General features: G+C 35.8%; 1 protein-coding gene across 4 annotated transcripts in view; it reads right to left on the bottom strand.

Moving 5' to 3' along the window:
* Dab (DAB adaptor protein) overlaps nt 1-13,864 on the bottom strand; it is a 172,962-nt gene that overhangs the window by 31,522 nt on the left and 127,576 nt on the right. The gene's annotated exons all lie outside the window — the stretch shown is intronic.

Raw genomic sequence — 13,864 nt, forward strand, 5'->3', positions numbered from 1 at the left:
TACTCTTTTTTAAGTATCCCAAAACAAATGTTAATTTTTCCACATGCATATTGTAAAATTTCTTGGGTAGAGCAATTAATGTACTCGGGATTTGAACTTTCCCTTCACCTTTTATTATAAAAAGTCTTCTTAAATACAAAAGTTATAATAAGTAGTTTCCCTAATATATTGGGTTAGATTAAGATAGGAACCCGGTGACCAAGCGTCGTGGGCTTTTGCTGGTGAGGTTTCTCTCGGTGACCAGGCGTCGTGAGAGAGGGTAGGAACCCGGTGACCAAGCGTTGTAGACAGGAACCCGGTGACCAAGAAAGGTACCTCTCGGTGACCAAGCATCATAAAAGGGGTTTTAGGTGGTTTGATCAACCTGGGCAGATTGATACTGGTCGAGGCGTGCAGCTCCCTTTTATCCTGAAGTGTCGGCTTCCTTCGGTGATCCTCGTCCTCACGACTGTTGGCGATGGTGGGCGATTCCTCTTCGGGACCGTCGTCTACTTGTTTTTATTTACTATCAGCACGTGTTAGTACACATGGTTATCGCATGTTATGGGGACATGCGGAACCTTACAATTTAGAATTCCCGTTATTTCCATGATGTATTAGAAATTTGCGTTTTGATCACTGTTTATTGGTTTAATTTAAATTTCTATTTATGTACTATCTACAAGGATAAACAAGATTAAACCCACAGTTTATAATTTCACCCCAAATTCTTAACCTTTCCTCGCAGGAGCACGATGGCCAATTGCTAGAGAATTTACATACGTCTAGTGTCATCGGTTAACTCGTAACGAACATCATCATCCCTATGAGTGTCTTCCCGTTTCTTTTCACTTTGTTAGTCCACCAATTATTTTATCACTAGCTGAACCTGCGCTCTCTACACAGCGCATCACTCACATATGAGCACGAATCTCCTTGTCATTCTTTACAATTTGTACGTGTCCCTTCATAGACACAAGTAAAAAATGTCTTGATAAAAATCGGCAAGTGATACCATAAAGGGAAGATTTTTTCGATTATATTTTCAATATCTCGCACCGTTCGCAACATTAAGCCTATTTCCGGTTGGAGTTTCTACTTCATGTATGATCAGTGTTTTCTTTCTTCTTGCATGCAGTATGTAATAAGCAAATATATTACATACACAATTAATTATAATGTCAATGATATATAGTGTTCGTTGGGCAAAACATTCCAAACAATAAAGATTCATCTTAGCCTGGAGAAATGGTTATCCTTCGTTTTTCATTATAATTTGGGCATGAAAAAAACGCCTGAGAGATATATAACCCCTACATACAACTATGTTGTGCTAGAATGTATAACTCATAGGATATTATGCTTTACTTTGTCTACTCAGCACATCGTTCTATTATGACCATGAATCTCCTTCCCACTGTGCATGTCTTCTTACTCACACAAATATAAAGGATAGGAGACTCAGAAAGGAAGTGAATTGCTATGTATAGATGTTGGAGTGAGTTTGTAGCATTGGTAGAAGTAACACGATATCAAGTGGAAATATTTTTTTCTAATAAATCCATATCCGTCCGAGTACGTCTCAATGCGTCTCTTGGTCTTTGAAGTTGCCAGCATACAATAAGTTTTGCCATTCACATTTAAGCAAAGCGCCTGTAATGTTCGTCAACCCACCATACGTAAATTCTCTACTGGTTGCCTAACACTGTAGTTTCGGCCTGCAACAATGTTAATCTTATGGGCTCAAAACGGCCCCTAAAATGTTGAATAGAACAATAACGACAGGGTTTTTGAAAATTTGAATGAAAACTGGACAATCTACACAAAATTTGGAATCGACCAGCGAAAACGGCATGTTTCTAGCACATGTGGTTTTCGAGATCTCATTGTCGAAAAGTAATGGGGACAAACATATAAACCTAGCATTTTAATATATAGACTAGAAGCTGACAAATGACTTTAAATCTGGCCAGAGTTGCCAACCTCAGAGAACAAAATTATCAATTTTCGTTTCTAAAATTATCGTATATTACCAAAAAAAATCGTATATTCGTTGTGCACGTGATAAGTGAAGAAACAAGTATAATACTACTAATAATATATATTAAACTTATTTAGCAATCTTCAGTTTCCAACTTTAAATCGGCGTCGCTGTCCTCATTTTTTTTCTTTTTTTGATCCTTATAAACACTATTGTACTTTGAACAACAACAATATTTCCATTCCCTCCTAAACATAGTTTAAAGAAGGTAAGCAAGGTTGCCATTTGCCAATTCGCAAATCGTTAGCGATTTATTTGATCAGAATTGACTGTTAAAAACCTTAGTGTGTGTGTTTTATTATTATTTAGTGCACATTTGCAATTTATTTGCTCATTCAAAGACTGCAAAAACGTATGTATTCTAAAATTATCGTATATTCACCTATTATCGTATATATCATTAAGGCTTAAATGACTATATTTCGATAAATTATTATCGTATGGTTGGCAAGCCTGGGTCTCATATACTCTAAGATTTTGTACACAGATGCCATTTCGTGTGAAAAAGGCTCAATATTTTTAGACTACCTGATATAGTGTTTTAGTGAATATGTCATTTTACAAATACAATAGAAATGCACTTCTTTATAAGCACGCGTAAAACAGTTATCATAAATGCAGAAATACCGCCATTTACAACCTACGTGAGATTTAACTTCTAAAAGGAAAAATTTGTTTCGTTATTGCGAAATTTGTCTCAGAAATACTAGGAGCACTGCAAGAGATCAATTACAAACCTCGTAAGAAAGTGTATTTTTATGTTAGAATACACGAGAAGAACCAACACATTATTGCTCTAATCGTTGAATAAATTAACAACAATAGTGATGAAACAATAATTACAAGAAAATGTCGATTTAAGAGCAAAAAATAAAATAAAAAATACAACAATGTTCCTTTATAACCATAGCAGCATTTTATTCATTTATTTTCATTTTCCCTCATTGCTTACACCAATACTTTCTTTCGAATTTCCTTATTTTCTCATCTTCAAACATCCTCTACACACAAACATTAGCATACTTTTACTTCATCATTCTCTGTTCCCCCTTTTTTTTCTGATAATAACAAATTCTTTGGTAAAGTATCGCAGCAAAATCTTTGGGATTGAAAGAATACCAAAGGGTTTGCGTCGTGAAATACCAAGGAATTTGTTAGAATTCCCCCACTCTTCACCTCATCATCATCTACTAGCAAGTTACTTGATAAAGTATCGCAGCAAAACCTTTGACATTAAAGGAATTCCCAAGGGTTTACTAAGTGAAATATCAAGGAATTTTCTAGAATCTGGTTCTCTGGCGTACGATCAAATGGTGCATATGATCTTACGTCCCTCTCCAGTCAAAAGTAGGGCCTCACAGAGGTAGAGAGCTTGACGAGGTTGTGGGGCTTTTAATCAACATCTGCCTGCACCAACCTTCCTACTTTGCTTGGGATAAAAAATAATATTTTGTTCTTTTCTTTGCAGGAGAACAGAAGTCCAGAGATATTTTAAAGATCATTACTCGTGAAAGGCACAAGCAAAATATAGAACAGACCTGTGCTAAATAGGAGGAGTATTACCTGTTTGAAACTTATGGAATAAGAACAACATCCTATGGTATCTCTGAAGACACCGTGGCAATAAAAATCGAACATCTAAAACTCCAGAAGATTGAAGAATGAATACAAGGAACAATTTGTGATGATAGTAAACCAGAGGTGCTTGAAAGGCGTTTAGAAGTGTCTAGCTCATTAGTTTGGAGTTATGATGTAGTGCAGCTCTAATCTATGGAATGGTACAACTTAGCCAGCTAGTGGATGGAAACTTAAGTGCTTGAAGTGTTTGAAGAAGACCAACTTATTCACTCAGTCTGATAGTTGGATTATATTCATGAGTGGTTGATTTTACGATGTAAAGGAAAAACGTGCTCAAGAATCGATAGTTATCGAGAGACTGGAGCTTAATCCTCGAATGATACCGTCGACTGCCTGTTACTCACTGTAAGCAAAATCAGAGTGGTCTTCAGGTTGCCCCAGAAAGTATTTAGTTTCTTCTTTCAAAATTAAGAATAGTTGATATAGGAGGGAAATTTGATTCAGTACTACGAAGGAATTTACAAAACCAGGAAAGATCATTTTTCCCATTCTAAAGAATAAGGAAAAGCATACAAGTTCTCACTCAAGCAGAAGTGTTGACTACAAGGAAAAACAAAGAACTTTCATGGAAATCAAAATCCTTACATTCAGCGAATACATCGTATTAAAGAGTTATTGGAGCAGTGATTTTCAAAATTTACCAAAATTCCTCCCCGAGACACAATATATTATAAAGGTAACCAAGAAAGTTCTGTCGCTTTTTCATCCACCACCTTCGAACATCGATATGTCACCTAAGACCTACCTGGAAGATCAAAAATGGTTCCTAGCAGCATCGACGACCTTCTGCCAACGTTCTGGAAGGTCATGGATTCCATCACGGTAGAACTTGGTGGGTCGTGAAGCGAAGAAGGTATCAAGTGCATTTTGCGCCTCTACTAGGGATTTGAACTGGAGTCCTCTAAGGTGATTTTCCCAGGAAGGAACAAGTGATAATCGGACGGTGCAATGTCCGAGGATTATGACGGATGCAATAGTGTTTCCCATCCAAGGGATAGAATGGTGTCCTGGGTCATCCTAGCAACGTGGGGCTTAGCGCTGTCCTGTAACGGGAGGACCCCTTTGCGATTCAGAAGTGATGGCTTCAGAGTTTTCAGTTTTTCTTGAACACGGCTCAGCTGCTGACAGTACACAGTTGCATTGATGCACTGACCTGCTGGTATCAGTTCCAGATGCATGATGCAGCGAGCAGTCCACCAAACACACAGGAGGACCTTCTGCTGCAGTCCTGTTTCGGAACCGGCTCATGGGATGCTAACCAATGATGACGGCGCCGTGGAGCTTCGTGTACGACCCACTTATCATCACATGTCAATACCCTGTCCAGAAAATGACTAAATGGCTCCTTTCTCAGACGAGACAGCAAAGAAACACAGGTGTCTGCTCGCGCTTCCTTCTGGCCTGGAGTGAAATCATGTGGGACCTGTCGACCCAATTAGTTGTGCTTCCCAAGTTGATGAAGATGATGCCGAATGGTTTCTCAACTCACACTGAATTGTAGTCCCACTTCCTCACATGTCTGGCCACTGTTCGCCTCAATTACTGCCTGAAGATCTTCATTTTGTACAGGTGTTGATCTTTTGTGGTGCGTCTTCTAGTGTTTCATTACCGTCCTTAAACTTGTTAAACCACCTTTACACTGTCCGCGTAGTCACGACACTCTCACCAAAGGCCAGGAACTTTCTTGGTTACCCGGTTAGGAATACATCACAAATCGATAAAAGGAGAAAAGATTGAGAGAATTAAGAGTTATTGCATATTCGTCTGGAATTGAAATCAATTCTTAATCACACAAAATAGAACATTCACGAAACTTAACGTTCGAAATGAAGTGAAAATGAAATGAAATGAAATCTTTCAGTTTAACGTCCCACAATTGAGCCCTTTAGGTTAAGGGAGAGGATGATTAAGACAAGATGAAAGATGTGATGGAATAAGAAAGTAGGAGGGAACGGGAGTACCCCGAGAAAACCCACGAACACGATGTTGTCCACCACGAACTTGGCCGGGGATCGAGCAAGGGGCTCCATGCACGAGAGGTAAGCGCTCTTCCACCGTGTCACCCTCGAAATGAAGTTAATCTTATGCTTAGGCAGTGTATATTAATATATGATAAGTAAAAAGAATAAACACTAAAGGATATAATGAAACACGAATTACAAAACACCACCTTAAAAATCTCAGAGTTAATATTTTAATCAACTACTAGCTGAACCCTGCGCTGTCTACTCAGCGCATCGGTCTGTTATGACCATGAATCTCCTTCCCACTGTATATGTCTCCTTACTCACACAAATATGAAGGATAGGAGACTCACAAAGGAAGTGAATTGCTATGCATAGATGTTGGAGTGAGTTTGTAGCAAATTTGTAGAAGTAACACGATATCAAGTGGAAATATTTTTTTTCTAATAAATCCATATCCGTCCGATACGCCTGATTGCATCTCTTCAGGCCTTTGAAGTTGCCAGCATGCAATAGGTTTTGCCATTCAGATTTAAGCACAGCGCCTGCAATGCCCGTTAATCCGCCATAGGTAACTTCTCTACTGTTTGCCTAACACCGTAGTTTCGGCCTGCAACAATGTTAATCTTATGAGCTCAAAACGGCCCCTAAAATGTTGAATAGAACAATAACGACAGAGTTTTTGAAAATTTGAATGAGAACTGGACAATCTACACAAAATTTGGACTCGACCAGCGAAAACGACACGTTTCTAGCACTGTGGTTTTCGAGATCTCATTGTGGAAAGGATTGTGGACAAAACATATACACCTAGCATTTTAATATATAGACAAGCTGAACCTGCGCTCTCTACACAGCGCATCATTCACATATTACAGCATTTTTCAACCGGTGTGCCACGGCACACTGGTGTGCCGCGAGAAAATCGAAACAAAATTATCAATTTTATATCAACCAAATTGCAAGACATAGGAAAAAATGTATATTTTTGTATTTCACATTACTATGAATTTCTACCATGGAAAAAAATACTGTAATTGTAATATATTATTCTACATCTATTACTGTGTAGCAGACAGTATTTCGGCTCGTACACATTTCCACGGTTAGCTGCTATGTTACGCTTCAATTGAGTGTCATACTAGCACCGAGAAATGGAAGCACTTGTACGGTACGCGTCAAGTGAATGTTCGTAGAACACTCATTCGCACGTGAATGATAGAACAACATTTTGTTCAACAGGTGTGTTTTGACTTCGACGCATTGCAAGCTGTGTGATTGCAATAATATGCAATAATATAATAATTGCAATAATAATGGTTAATACATCGTTCGTTATTTAGTGATCTTCGTTCTTAGTGAAAGGTTGGATACAGTTTTCGAAAAAGAAAGCGTATTTTTAAAAATCTGAGTCCTATATTTCATTGCAATTGTTTTCTATTATAAAATTAGAATAAAAAATAAGCATAATGAATTAGCATAGGGAAAAACCAGTGATCGAGCTTTCATTTCTGTGAGATAATCAGTAATCACAGAAAAAAATTACCATGGTATTTTATATTTGCAAATAATAGTAATATCTAAGAGTGTGCCGCGAGAATTCAAGTTACACCCGTAGCGTGCCGCAAGTTGAAAAAGGTTGGGAAACGCTGACATATGAGCATGAATCTCCTTGTCATGTCCCTTCACAGACACAACTGAAAGAAGTGTTTATAAAAATCGGCAATAGATACCGTAAAGGAGAGATTTTTTCGGTTATTTTTTTCAACATCTAGCACCGCTTTCACGATTTGAGCCTGCTTCCGGTTGGAGTTTTTAATTCATGTATGATCAGTGTTTTCTTTCTTCTTGCATGCAATATGTAATAAGCAAATATATTACACACACAATTAATTATAATGTCAGTGATATATGGTGTTCATTCGGCAGAACATTCCAAACAATAAAAGTTCAACTAGACTGGAGAAATGGTTATTCTTCGTTTTTCATTATAATTTGGCCATGAAACAAACGTCTGAGATATGCAACCCCTGTATACAATTATGTGGTGTTGGAATGTATAATGCGTAGTGCATGATGCATTAGTTTTTTTTATTTTTTTTATTTTTAAATTTGGGCTTTTCCAGTGCACCTGTAAAAATGTAATAAAGAAATAATGGCCATATTTTTTTAAATATTCAATTAGAACTGGACAATGTACACAAAATTTGCAATCGATCAGTGAAAACGTCATCTTTCTAGAGCCTGTAGTTTCCGAGATCTCATTGTCGTAAGGATTGGCCATAAACATATAAACGTCCACAAACGTATAGTTTAAAAGAACTCCAAAGATGGCAGCACAATTCACTTGCATTGATTTTGGAGAAGGCTTATTAAAATACAAAGGCTTTGAACAATAATTTAAAAAGATAAACTTAATGAAAAAGAGCTTTAAATGATTTATTTAAAGTACACATACTTTAAAAGTGTTTATCTTTGTTAACCGTGAATCACAAATAACCGTAAATCAAAGGTTTGAAATCAAACGTTAGAGGTTGGAGATCAGGCGCTTTTATTGCTATTGTAGCATTTTAATAGATAGATTATTTATACAGAATCACTAGAGTTGAATTAAAACCAAAGATTTACCGTTTTTCCTCATTGGGAAGCAGGGTGGGCAGGAGTGGATACAGTTAGTGTAGATTAAAAGATTCATTTTAACATGGTGTATAGTATAACACTTTCCATTATATAGCTCTGGTATACGAATTGTTTCCAATATTAAAAAGAAAAAAAAAAAAAAAAAAAGGAAGTTGTAACGATGATGAGTAAATACTACATCGCAAGCACAAACTACCATGTTACGTAAAACAAATTAGTAACGAACCATAGTTAAAGGAACAAATAGGAGTAAGTAACCTTCGACACTGACGTCCTCAGTAACACTTCAATTAATCAAATCACATGAATGGGAATCTTTTTATGAAGAAAAGTTACAGCGCTTGTGTTTTCGAGAGTAATTATCAATAATGTTACAAATATTTTTGTTGAGATTACTTTGATCTAATCGTTACAGTATAAAATTATTGAAAATGTATCTCTCTATTTGTATTCTCAATTTGTGTTAGTTCAAGATTGTTTATTGGATGTTATTTGTGATATTATGTAGAAGAACATACCAAGAATGTTGCATTACTCATAAATTAGAAAGAAAAGGAAATCTCACTATCGAACTACAAACTTATCATTTTTATTCTACACAACAGACAAGCAAAGAATTATATATATATATATATAATGTCTTCTATGTAGCTAAAAGTTTTCTTTAAAAGCACTAACGAAGACGTAAGGAATACCTCAAAACTGTTCGAGATTTTGAATCTTTTGGATGTTTTAGTGTCTGAGAATTTTTGTTTACTGTTAGTGTTTTAACACTTTCAATGCTATATCCATATTCCAATGAATGTTTTAAAAACGCAGAAACAGAAATGTCATCATTCTTTTCCTTGATTTCCCATATGTTTTCTGATTCTAGTCTTGGGGTTTCCTTTTCTGACAAGCCCACGTGGTTTTAGCACCTTGACACATACGTGCTCTAAACTGGCTTTATTCATATAAAACTGGTAGGCAGATATTATTATTTTAATCATGAAATTGCCGCATCGTTTGAATGTTAATCCTTCTAGTTTTTCAAGAAGTAAATTGCAACATTTTACGGGGCTTAAGTTTCTGACTAAGCTACTGCGATAAAGTATACAGAGATACCATACATAAACAAAGCTTTTTTTACTCACGCAAGCACTTACAAGTAACAATGGCACTCTTACAAGTAACAATGGACGGCGGGCATTTCAGTGACGGTTGTTGTTTTCTCCTTCCGTTAATATAATGATAATACAACCATCAGAGGTGTTCTGAACATGGACAATAGATTGTCCAAGCACAAGAGGAAGTTGTGGTACGAACAATGTGGTCTGTGTCAAAGGAGACTGGCTTCACGAGTGAGAGAGTATTTAGCTGTTCTGGCGGCGAACTGGGTAGTGTAGTTGTTAACATAACGGCACGGTACGCTGAAGATACCGGGTTCCAATCTCGGTCTAGTCATGCACTTTTCCGCTCTTTGTGTATCATAAAATTAAAGTGTTCTTCTTTCACTATGTACATGCTTCTCTACTATGGAAATAAAAACTTAATGTGTTAATGTAGAATAGTTGTAGGCATCCTCCGTCCAACATTTTGTGCTCCTCCTTATGTGTGTTGAAGAATGCTAAAGAAGCAGTTGATATATTACTTATTTCTACACCCACTCACTGAACGTTTACCAAAATTCAACAACAATGAATACTAGATTTCACTCACTGTATTATTTCTTCTGATCAAAATAACTTCTTTATTTCCAATGTTTAAAAACTGTGTAATAAGTTGATTTTGGGTGTAGATATACAATATATATCTATTGCTTTTTTCAGCGAGCTTTAATACACATAAGGAGGAAGTATCACAAATGTAAGACGAAGGACATCTAAAACTATAATACTATAATACATTTTATTTCTACGGCAAAAAAGCATATACATAGTGAAAGAAGAATATTTTAATTTGTTTACATGTGAAGGAAATTTCGACTACAATGTAATTCTTCAAGCAATGTTCTTTCTTTAAAGAAATAGACTGAAGAAGATTATAAACCGTCACTGAAACGTCTACGGTCGAGTGTGCCATTGTTACTTATGGGTACTTCTGTGAAAAAAAAAAAAGTTTATATTAAATATGCACCCTATTAATACAATTAGTAGTTAATATAGAAAGATAATTTTCTATATGTTTCTGTATTAATTTATTGCATGCAGTATTTCATTTATATTTTGAACTACAGTGAGAATCTTAGTCTATATTATTACTACTACTACTACTACTACTACTACTATTACTTCGAAGTTTCTATACAGAATAAAAAACCAAAAGTAAGAAATTTGTTTATCATGTAATTTTAGAAAACTTCAATATATTCATTTTTAGCTCATGAAGGAACTCAACGAAATGACAAAAATAATTTCTATTACGAATGAGAACTAACTAAACGTTTCATGAAGACCATACCTAAATGAACGAAATATTGGTAAATAAAAACTACAAACGTACACCTTCGGAAACAAAATTATTACATAACAAATAAGGTAACATTTATCAAAGCTTAAAACGAAACGAATTTTCATTACATAAATAAAAAAAAAACAAGAGATGTTAAAAATGCGATTACTACCATATATTACTTGCAACATAGTACTACCAACAACTATCAAGCTACCCAACACAAACAAACGTGCTAATTAAAAAGATATAAAAGAAATGACATAGCGAACGAATAAATCGTTTGTTAATAAACAGTAAGTTCATATTAGAAACTAGTACAAACCCATTATTTCACACTAACTTAATTGCAATGGTTTTCATACCTACTATACAACTATAAGTCACGCACTAACGTAATATAACTATACACGATCGAACATCACACAGCCAACGAAACAATTAGTTTGAGTCATCTAATATAGCAAAAGCTTAGTATCAAGAGAGCGTACTGATGAAAAATTTTAAAACGAGCTACAACAAACAAGTAAAAAAGACCTACATAGTCAAAATTAACAAACAACAAATTAATATAAGTATTGAAGTTGTATTTTTCTAATTTACAACAGGGCAGATTTAAATGCAGCAACATCAGGGTAAAAAGAAAACTTCTACAAGACAAAATTGTAAATATCCGTCCCTTGCATTACTATGGTGTTTATTTGTGGTGTAAGTAGGGAAACAAATCTTTAAAATAAAATCTTTAAGTTTTACGTTCCACAGTTATGCCGGCTAGGCTAAAGGAGACGGTGATGATGAGAAATGATGAAATTGTAGAATGAAGAAAGTGGAAGGAAACGGGAGAATTCCGAGAAAACCCACAAACACGGTGTTTATCCATCACAAAGTTCACTTGGCGCGAGATGGGATCGAACCGAGGACACCATACACCAGAGGTGAATGCTCTACCACTGAGCTACCGCGACCCCACTAAGTAGGGAAAGAGTTCACAGTTTGTCCTCCATATGGACGTCAGATAGGAGGAGAAAGGAGGGGGACAAGGAAGGGTCATAGTCTCTTCCTGGAATTTAAGTGAATCAACAATTCGAATCAGGTTTCCGGGCTTGAGCAGTATTTTCTAAATTTAGTCCTCCAGTACAATCATTCCTGGGTTTTACGGAACTCCTTTTAACGGATATCGGAAGCAAGAAACAAAATTTTGAGCACCCGATTCATTCAAGAGTTAGTCTTGATTTTAAACTAAAATTGTTTAATTCTGGATTTACATTGTACAGGTATTTTACATGGTCAGATTGAACAGTATGCTTGATTAAATGTACAATACTGCATTATTTATCTTTCTTTTATAATATAACTGTCTATATTAGCAACTGCTGACTTAGTGTCAGAACTTAGACGAACAATCGGCAGAATTGGATTACCATTATTCCCTTTCTGTCCGTTAAAAAGACAGATGAGTGTATTTTCATTGCTTCTTCAGTTTCCGATTTCTGTTCTAAAGATACTTATTATATGATGAATACTAGGCGGTCAGCAAAATAGCCTTCACAAGCACTCGAAGGGTTCAGGGGAAGAACTTGATAATCACCATTTTCAAAGTTCACAGGAGAGCCACAACGAGATAGGCGCTTACTATGTTATTTCTCTGAGATCATATTATTCTTTCTTAAATATCTCCGGAGTTATCAAGCTGATCCCTTTAATATTTCATCATCATTTAAGTCCTAATTCTACCAACATGAACCACTACTAAACCGAAAACTGAAAAAAAATGGAATTCTCATGTTCTCTCCTGAGACCATCGTTTATCTTTTAGCTGAAAACTATACCATGAATACAGCGTTCATACGATGCTAACCAGCCGTCGGGGCGACTTTTCGTATCATTCTTAACCATTCCCTGTCCCAACTTGAACCTTACGTGCCAAAAAGCCATAAATATATTTAAAACAAGTGAGTTTCGTTTTTCAGCGCGAAACTACGGCAGACCTTTTAGCTATGTGAAATCAATATTCAAACTTAAAGCAGTACATCTATTAACTACTGTTTGCAATAGACGAATAGAATGAAAGATAGAACCTGTTCCTCGGACGCTGAATTCGTATCAAAACGCCATTATTCACTATCTCTTACTGTCCCTGCTCTATAGACATTATTAATATTGAAATCAAAAGTGCTAATTGATCTCTATCACTTCTGCTTGCAATAGAGGAATGAAATAAAGGTGAAACATATTCTTGCGGTACTACATCGATAACAAAAAACTGCTTGTCACTATCTATTTCCATTTTATCCATTATGTGATGAAACTGGAAATTGTAAATTTCGTCACTTCTGGTTTAAACAGATAGATTAAAGTCAAGACAAAACCCATTCCTGGTACGCTCAATCTGTCTCAAGAAACTGCTTTACGATATCTCTTACTGATCTATCGAAATAAGTATCAGAACCGGAAATACTAGTAAATTTCAACCACTTCCTGTTATAGTAGAGTTGCGGGTGGTGATGGTATGTCTTCTTGAGACACTGAATCGATTGCAAAAAAAGGCTGTCGTTATCTATTACCATTTTTGTTCTATGGCGATAAACGTTGAAACCGGAAACGGTTGATTTCTACCACTTCCAGTTTGAACAGAGGATTAACGGACGAGATGGAAGTTATTATCGGACGCTGAATAGATTGAAAAAAAAAAAAAATCTCTTCTCGATATCTCTTACCGTTCTTGCTCTAATAGTTACCAACGAACAGACGAATATAGCTACCGCTTTCCCATATTTCTACTCCTTCTCTTCCCGCAAAAGGGCTTAACCCTTGTATGGGGATTAAAAAAAAAAAAAAAAGTACTGAAATACAACATAAGAGAAATGTCCATTCACTCAGTATTTAACTAGATCCTGTGGTATTCTTTAAGTATTGAGTGATTATGTTGCAAGAACTAACGGAAGCTCAGCGTACGTATTCAAATTATAGTTAGATTGATAGAGAAAATGAACTGACTTGAATATAGTATAGTCTAGCCTTGTACACTTGAAAAAAAAAAAAAAAAAAAAAAAAAAAAAAAAAAAAAAAAGCTTATTTCATACAGCGAATGACTATACCATTTACATCACTCTGCTGTGACCGTGCTGTACATTGTTTGACTCGTCCAGATTAGACGTGTGTAAGAAACAGC

The sequence above is a fragment of the Thermobia domestica genome, chromosome 16 (assembly GCF_964235325.1).
Source record: "Thermobia domestica chromosome 16, izTheDome1.hap1.1, whole genome shotgun sequence".
NCBI lineage: Eukaryota > Metazoa > Arthropoda > Insecta > Zygentoma > Lepismatidae > Thermobia > Thermobia domestica.